At 43.6% G+C, this 8,677-nt stretch overlaps 1 non-coding gene across 1 annotated transcript; it reads left to right on the forward strand.

The window, feature by feature from the left end:
• Positions 1-1,289: 1,289 nt before the first annotated feature.
• On the forward strand, positions 1,290-1,362 carry trnaq-cug. Its single transcript has one exon. It is a non-coding gene; the product is annotated as a tRNA-Gln (tRNA).
• The last annotated feature ends 7,315 nt before the right edge of the window (positions 1,363-8,677 follow it).

The raw sequence follows: 8,677 nt of genomic DNA on the forward strand, positions 1-8,677 counted from the left end.
ATCTAGCTTTAAAGTAGGCTGTACAGGTAAAAAGTCTATAGTAAAAAGCTAGACGGTGGCTTTCTGACCCAACAGGGGCTAGAAATTGTCTCTGTTGCTGGAAGGTGGCCGAAACAAATGTTCTTGTGTGATCGCTGTCAATCTAATGGGTTGCCATGCTTGAGCGGACACAAATATTCTGGCGAAAGTACTGGCCTCAGGTGTCTTTGATACGGGGGCACGTACCAGAGTGTTACTACGGAAAATCTTTGCTGAAGGTGGCAGCCAAACAAATCTTCTCGTACCGTCTAATGGTGTATATTACCGAACAAAAATACTGGAGGAAAGTACGGACCTCTGGTGGTCCCCTTGAATACAGAGGTGAGGGTCACATCGGTACCGGCTGGCCAAGCCCACTGGGAATCTTGTTCAGATCATAGATGTCTTTTAATGCTTTCACGTGGCTAATTGGTGGACATTTTGGCCTACTGGGACATTTCTGGACTCATGTGGACATTGAGGACAGAAACATTGGTGGATCTTGATTCCCACCACAGGGTTAGCCTGTATTGCACATTGGGGTACAAAGCCAGTGAGATGCCTTCTCACATCCGCGCACAGTGTATTGCCATTGTCAAGCACATTGCCACCCTGTGACTTTCTTCCATGTCTCCATACATGCCCATATATTGGACTGACAATTGAGAAACCTTCCTTGATATCTATGACCTGATGCCTAAGAACCATTTATATCGTGACATATTTGATTTAGTGTATTATAATTTTTGTGACAATTCCCACTAAAATTTGCTTATCCAGTCAGGAGTGGCCGAAGGGTCCAAGGCTGCGTTCAGGTCGTGAGCCTCCACTGGAGGCGTGGGTTCAATCCCACTTGACAGCAAGTGATTTCCTTTGGAACTAATGTCTGAAACATGATATTAGGAAAACAACTGTTAGCAATTCTTTTGTATTTAGGGTACCAATATGCACAAGATAACGGAATTGTGAGTACAGCCCCACCTTTTGTGAGCATCTTCATTGTCAACCCATGTAAAGTTACAATGTGTTTGTACACAGTAGACCCATCTACTGCTGGTTTCATTGTTTTGTGGCAAGTCCTTCAAAACCTTTTCCTTTGACTTGCCTTTTCCCCACATCCTCTGTGAACGCTTAGCTTACTAAATTACTAAAATTAGCCAGTAATTTCGCTTTTCATCGTATCTACTTTGTGATTGTTGTGGGCCTTTAATATCATACACGTGGATATGATGAAATTGCCGAAAGCAAACCCATAACCTTTTCCATCTGGTGGTTCCATGGTGTAATGGTTAGCACTCTGGGCTCTGAATCCAGCGATCCGGAGTTCAAATCTCGGTGGAACCTGATTTTAAGCCCCAGTACAGGTGAAAACAAATCATACCTTTCCACATCTAGCTTAAAGTAGGCTTACAGGTAAAAAGTCTATAGTAAAAGCAGCGAGGTGGCGACCCAATAACAGTGGCAGAAAATGTCCTGTTGCTGGAAGGGGACGGCCAAAACAAATGCTGTGTTACAAGGACAATCTAATGGGTGCCAGTTTACACAAAATCTGGTAAAAGTACTGGGACTCAGGGTGGTTCTTGAATACTGAGGTGAGGGTACAAGTACTGCAGTGAGTTGGCTTTGTCTGACCCAACAGTGACCAGAAATTGTCTCTGTTGCTGGAAGCTGGTCAGCCAAACAAATCTTCTCTTGTCAGGTCATCACACGATCAGTCTAATAGGTTGCTATACCCTTGACCGGACACAAAATACTGGTGAGAAAGTACTGGGACCCTCAGGTGGCTCCCCTAACACCGTAGGTGAGGGTCACATCGGGTACCGGGCTGGCCACAAGCCCACTGGGAATCTGTTCATCATAGATGTCTCTTTAATGCTTTCACTAATGGTAATTGGTGGACATTTGGTCACTGGGACATTTCCTGGACCCAGTGGACATTGAGGACAGAAACATGAGGATCTTGATTCACCATAGGGTTAGCCTGCACGTTGCACTACAGTGACAAAGCCAGTGGAGATGCCTTCACATTCCACGACAGTGTATTGCCATTGTCAAGCTACTACTGCCACCCTGATGACTTTCTTCCATGTCTCCATACATGCCCATATTTGACTGACAATTGAGAACCTTCCCCATATCTACCCGATGCCTAAGAACTTCTACGATCTTGACATATTTGATTTAGTGTATTATAATTTTGTGACAATTCCCACTAAAATTTGTTTATCCAGTCAGGATGGCTGAAATGTCCATGCCTAGGTCGAAGTCTCCACTGATGGTCCAATCCCACTCTGACAGCAAGTGATTTCCTTTCTGAACTAATGTCTGAAACATGATATTGGGGGAAAAACAACCGGAGCAATTCTTGCATTTTAGGTATACCTAATATGCACAAGATAATGAAATTGTGAGTACAGCCCCACCTTTGTGAGCATCTCCCATTGTCAACCCATGTAAAGTTATTAATGTGGTTTGCAAAATACTATAGACCCATCTACTGCTGGTTTCATTGTTTGTGGCAAGTCCCTTCAAACCTTCTTGGATTCTGTCTTCTTCCCACATCCCTGTGAACCATTTACTAAAATTACTAAAGTTAGCCAGTAATTCTGCTTTTCATCGCATCTACTTTGTGATTGTTGTGTGCCTCTTTAATATCATACACGCGGATATGATGAAATTGCCGAGCAAACCCATAATCCTTTTCCATCTGGTGGTTCCATGGTGTAATGGTTAGCACTCTGTTCTTGAATCCAGCCGCATCCAGCCTAAACTGCAGGAACCCTGATTTTAGCCAGAGTACAGGTGAAAAAACAAATCATACTTCTCTCCACATCTAGCTTTAAAGTAGGCTTACAGGTAAAAGTCTATAGTGCCAGCTTGGTTTGAGGTATGCTTCTGACCTAACAGTGGCCAGAAATTGTCTCTGTTGCTGGAAGGTACCCAAACAAATGTTCTTGTGTGTTACTCCGGATCAATCTAATGGGTTGCCATGCTTTGAGCGGACACAAATATTCTGGCTAGGAAAGCACTGGACCTCAGGTAGGTCTTTGAATACTGAGGTGAGGGTCACATCAGGCAACGCATTGAGTTGGTTTGCTGACTAACAGTGACCAGAAATTCACCCCTGTTGCTGGTAGCTGGCCGCCAAACAAATCATCTCTCGCGTCACGGACTGGGGCCCATTAGTTGCTACTTGACCGACACAAAATACTGGTGAGAAAGTACTGGACCTCAGGTGGTCCCCTTGAATACCCAGGTGAGGGTCACATCGGTACCGGCTGGCCAGCAAAGCCCACTGGGAATCTTGTTCAGATCATAGATGTCTTTTTAATGCTTTCACGTACACAGGACATTTTGGTCTACTGGACATTTCTGACCCATGTGGACATTGAGGACAGAAACACAGGGATCTTGATTCCCACCTCACAGGGTTTACCTGTATTGCACATTGGGGTACAAAGCCAGTGAGATGCCTTCACATCCCTATATGTATTGCCATTGTCGCTACTATTGCCACCCTGGTGACTTCTCTTCCATGTTCCACATTCATATTTGAATTGACAATTGTCTCCTTGATATCTATGACCTGGATGCCTAAGAACTTCACGATAATTTGACACATATTTGATTTTAGTGGCTATAATTTTGTGACAATTCCACTAAAATTTGTTTATCCAGTCAGGATGGCCGAAGCCGGTCCGTTATGCCATGCTCAGGTCGAGTTCCACTGAGGCGTGGGTTCGAATCCCACTTGACAGCATGTGATTTCCTTGGAACCAATGTCTGAAACATGATATTGTGAAAAAACAACTGAAAGCAATTCTTGTATTTTAGGGCATACCGAATATGCACAAGATACGGAATTGGAGACAGCCCCACCTTTTGTGAGCATCTTCATTGTCAACCCATGGTAAAGTTAACAATATAGTTACCTGTAGACCCATCCTACCGTTGTGTTTCCAATGTTGTGGTAAAGTCCTTCAAAACCTTTTCTTTGACTTTGTGTCTTTCCCACATCCCTCTGTGAACGCTAGCTTACCAAATTACCGCTAGTAGCCAGTAATTTCTGGCTTTTTCATCGTATCCACTCTGTGGGATTGTTGTGTGCGCTCTAATATCATACACGTGGATATGATGAAATCGTTGAGCAAACCCATACCTTTTCCATCTGGTGTTCCATGGTGTACAATGGATAGCACCCTGCCTTAATCCAGCCATCCGGAAGTTGCAAACCTCGTGGAACCTGATTTTAAGCCCGAGCAGACAGGTGAAAACAAATTATACTTTCCAACATCTAGCTTAAAGTAGGCGTAGCAAGGGTAAAAAGTCTATAGGTAAAAAGCGAGCTATTCCGAGGTGGCTTTCTGATCTAACAGTGGCCAGAAATTGTCTCTGTTGCTAGAAGGGGCGGCCAAACAAATGTTCTCGTGTTAGACTGATCATTAATGGGTTGCCATGCTTTGTTAGACACAAATATTCTGGCTGAAAGTTGGACCTCAGGTGGTTCTTTGAATACTGAGGTGAGGGTCACATCAGTACCGCATTGAGTTGGTTGGCTGACTCACCAGTGACCAGCAAATTGTCTCTGTTGGCTGCAGCTGGGCTCAAACAAATCCTCCCTCTGTCATCGTGGAAGTCTAATAGGCTGCCATACCTTAACCGACACAAAAAATAGGTGAGGAGTAGGACCTCAGGTGGTCCCTCTTTAATACGAGGTGAGGGTCACATCGGTACCGGTTGGCCACAAGCCACTGGGAATGTGTTAGATCATAGAGTTTAATGCTTTACATACTGATTGCCTAGACATTTTGACAGTACATAGATAGAAACATTGGGATTGATTCCACTACAGGTGCTCATGCACAGACAGAGAGTCTACCCAATACAGATGAGAGCACACACACCCTGGCTTTCATACACCCCAATATTTCAACACAATTGAGAAACTCCTTGTAGATTAAAATTATATGGCATTGAGTAAACATTGGTGACAATTCCCACTAAAATTTGTTTACCCAGTCAGGATGGAGAGGGTCCAAGGGCCATGCTTCAGTCGAGTCTCACTGGAGGGGGTTCAACTCCACTTCTGACAGCAAGTGATTTCCTTTGGAACTAAACGCCCGAAACATGATATTGGGAAAAAACAACCGAGAATACTTACAGTTTAGCGTACACCTATCATGTACAAGATAATGGAATTGTGAGTACAGCCCCACCTTTGTGAGCATCTTCATTGTCAACCCATGTAAAGTTACAATGTGTTTGTAACACAGTAGACCCATCTACTGGGTTACTTATTGTTTGTGGTAAGTCCTTTCAAAACCTTCTGGCCTTTTCCCACATCCCTCTGTGAACGCTTAGCTTACTAAATTACTAAAGTTAGCCAGTAATTTCGCTTTTCAATGTAATCTACTTCTTTGTGATTGTTGTGCGCCTTTAATATCATCATACACGCGGATATGATGAAATTGCCGAAAGCAAACCCACATAACTCCTTCTTCCATCTGGTGGTTCCATGCAGGTAATGGTTAGCACTCTGGGCCCTGAATCCAGCGATCCGAGTTCAAATCTCGCACCTGGATTCAAGCTGGAGGGTGAAAACAAATCATACTTTCCATCTAGCTTAAAGTAGGCCGGTGCGTGTCATAGTAAAAAGCCAGCGCTATTTGAGGTGGCTTTCTGACCTAACAGCGGCCAGAAATTGTCTCTGTTGCTGGAAGGTGGCCGCCAAACAGTTCTTGTGTGTTATCGATCAATCTAATGGGTTGCCATGCTTGAGCGACACAAATATTCTAAGGAAAGTACTGACCTCAGGGTGGTTCCCTTTGAATACCGAGAGGTGAGGGTCACATCAGTGATCACGAGTTGGCTTGCTGGACTTAACAGTGAATGTAGAAATTGTCTCTGTTGCTGGAAGCTGGCCGCCAAACAAATCATCTTCTGCGGTGTCATCAAAGGATCGGGGTCTAATAGGTTGCTATACTTTTTGACCGACACAAAAATACTGGTGAGAAAGTACTGGGACCAGGGTGGTCCTGAGTCACTGAGGCAGGTCAGCATCTGCACTCAAGGGCCAGCCCACTGGGAATCTTGTTCAGATCATAGATGTCTTTTAATGCTTTCACGCATAATTGGTGGACATTTTGGTTTACTGGGACATTTCTGACTCATGTGGACATTGAGTGACAGAAACACAGGATCTTGGATTCCCACCACAGGGTTTAGCCTGTATTGCATTACTGGGTACAAAGCCAGTTAGAGATGCTCTTCACATCCCCGCACAGTGTATTGCCATTGTCAAGCACATTGCCACCCTGGTGACTTTCTTCCATGTTCCATACATGCCCATATATTTGACCGACAATTGAGAACCCTTCCCTTGATAATCTATGACCTGGATGCCTAAGAATCCTACGACATCGCGACATATTTGATTTAGTGTATTGGCAATTTTTGTGATAATTCCCACTAAAAATTTGTTTATCCAGTCAGGATGGCCGAAGCGTCCAAGGCCATGCTCAGGTCGCAGTCTCCACTGAGGCGCGGGTCTGGAATCCCAATTCTGACAGCAAGGATTTCCTTCGGAACCAATGTCTGGAAACATGATAATAAAACAACCGGTGCAATTTTTGTATTTTAGGGTACAATTTAATATGCAATAAGATAATGGAATTGTGAGTACAGCCCCACCTTTAGAGCATCTTCATTGTCAACCCATGTAAAGTTACAATGTGTTTGTAAATAATAGACCCATCTTACCAGTTGGTTTCATTGTTTGTGGCAAGTCCTTCAAAACCTTTCTTGATCCTGTTCTTTCCCATCCCTCTGTGAACGCTTAGCTTACTAAATTACCAAGTTAGCCAGTAATTTGCCACCAGATCTACTTCTAGGATTGCCGTAGCCTCTAATATCATACACGCGGATATGATGAAATTGCCGAAAGCAAACCCATACCTTTTCCAGAATTCAGGGTTCCATGGTGTACTGTATAGCACTCTAATTTCGAACTATAGCGTAACCGAAGTTCAAATCTCGGGTGGAACCTGATTTTAAGCCCGAAAGTACAGGTGAAAACAACTATACTTTCCACATCTAGCTTAAAGTAGGCTTACAGGTAAAAGTCTATAGTAAAAGTCAGCTATTTGAGGTGGCTTTCTGACCTAACAGTACAGAAATTGTCTCTGTTGTTGGAAGGTGGTCACTAAAAACAAATGTTCTTGTGTGTTATCGCTGATCAATCTAATGGTTGCCATAAAGCTTGAGCGGACAATAAATATTCTGGCGCAACAATTGGGACCTCTCAGGTGGTTCCTTTGAATACCGAGGTGAGGGTCAAGCATCAGTACCGGATTGAGTTGGCTTGCTGACTAACAGTGACCAGAATGGCCCTGTTGCTGGAAGCTATCGCCAAACAAATCTTCCTCAGGTGTCATCGCGATCGGGGCCCAATAGGCACTTTGACCGACACAAAATAATTGGTGAGAAAGTACTGACCTCTTGTAGGAACTCTTGAATACCGAGGTGAGGGTCATCGGTACTGGCTGGCCACAAGCCCAATGGGAATTTTGGTTCAGATCATAGATGTCTTTTTAATGCTTCACGCATAATTGGTGGACATTTTGCCTACTGGGACATTTGGACTCATGTGGACATTGAGGACAGAAACATTGGTGGATCTTGATTCCCACCACAGGTTTAGCCTAGGCTGCAATTACTGGGGTACAATGCCAGTGAGATGCCTTCTCACATCCCGCAATAAGTGTACTGCCATTGCCGCCACATTTACAATTCTGGTGACTTTCTTCCATGTCTCCATACATGCCCATATATTTGGACTGACAATTGAGAAACTCCTTCCCTTGATATCTATGACCTGGATGCCTAAGAACTTAATGTATGGTCGACATATTTGATTTAGTATTATAATTTTGTGATAATTCTACTAAAATTCTGTTTATCCAGTCAGATGGCCGAATGTCCAAGGGCCATGCTCAGGTCGTGCAGTCTCCACTGGATAGCGGTTCGAATCCCACTCTGACAGCAAGTGATTTCCTTCGAACTAATGTCTGAAACATGATATTGGGAAAACAACCGAGCAATTCTTTGCATTTTAGGGTACACGAATAAGATGAATTAGAGTACAGCCCCAAATCTTTTAGAGTATCTTCATTGTCAACCCATGTAAAGTTACAATGTTTGTACAGTAGACCTATCTAATATTGGTTTCATTGTTTGTGGCAAGTCCTTCAAACCTTCTTGACTTGCCTTTTCCCACATCCCTCTGTGAACGCTTTAGCTTACTAAATTACTAAAGTTAGCCAGTAATTTCTGCTTTTTCATCGTATCTACTTTGTGATTGTTGTGTGCCTTTACTATCATCATACAATGGATATGATGAAAATTGCCGAGCAAAACCCATACAACTTTTCCATCTGGTGGTTCCATGTAATGATAGCACCTTAGTTCTGAATCCACGCATCCGAAGTTCAAATCCTCGTGGAACCTGGATTTTGCCAGAGCAGGTGAAAACAAATCATACTTTCCACATCTAGCTTAAAAGTAGGCTTACAGGTAAAAGTCTATAGTAAAAAGCCAGCGTTGTTTGAGGTGGCTTTCTGACCCAACAGTGGCCAGAAATTGTCTCTGTTGCTGGAAGGTG

The sequence above is a fragment of the Perca fluviatilis genome, chromosome 22, assembly GCF_010015445.1.
Source record: "Perca fluviatilis chromosome 22, GENO_Pfluv_1.0, whole genome shotgun sequence".
Classification (NCBI taxonomy): domain Eukaryota; kingdom Metazoa; phylum Chordata; class Actinopteri; order Perciformes; family Percidae; genus Perca; species Perca fluviatilis.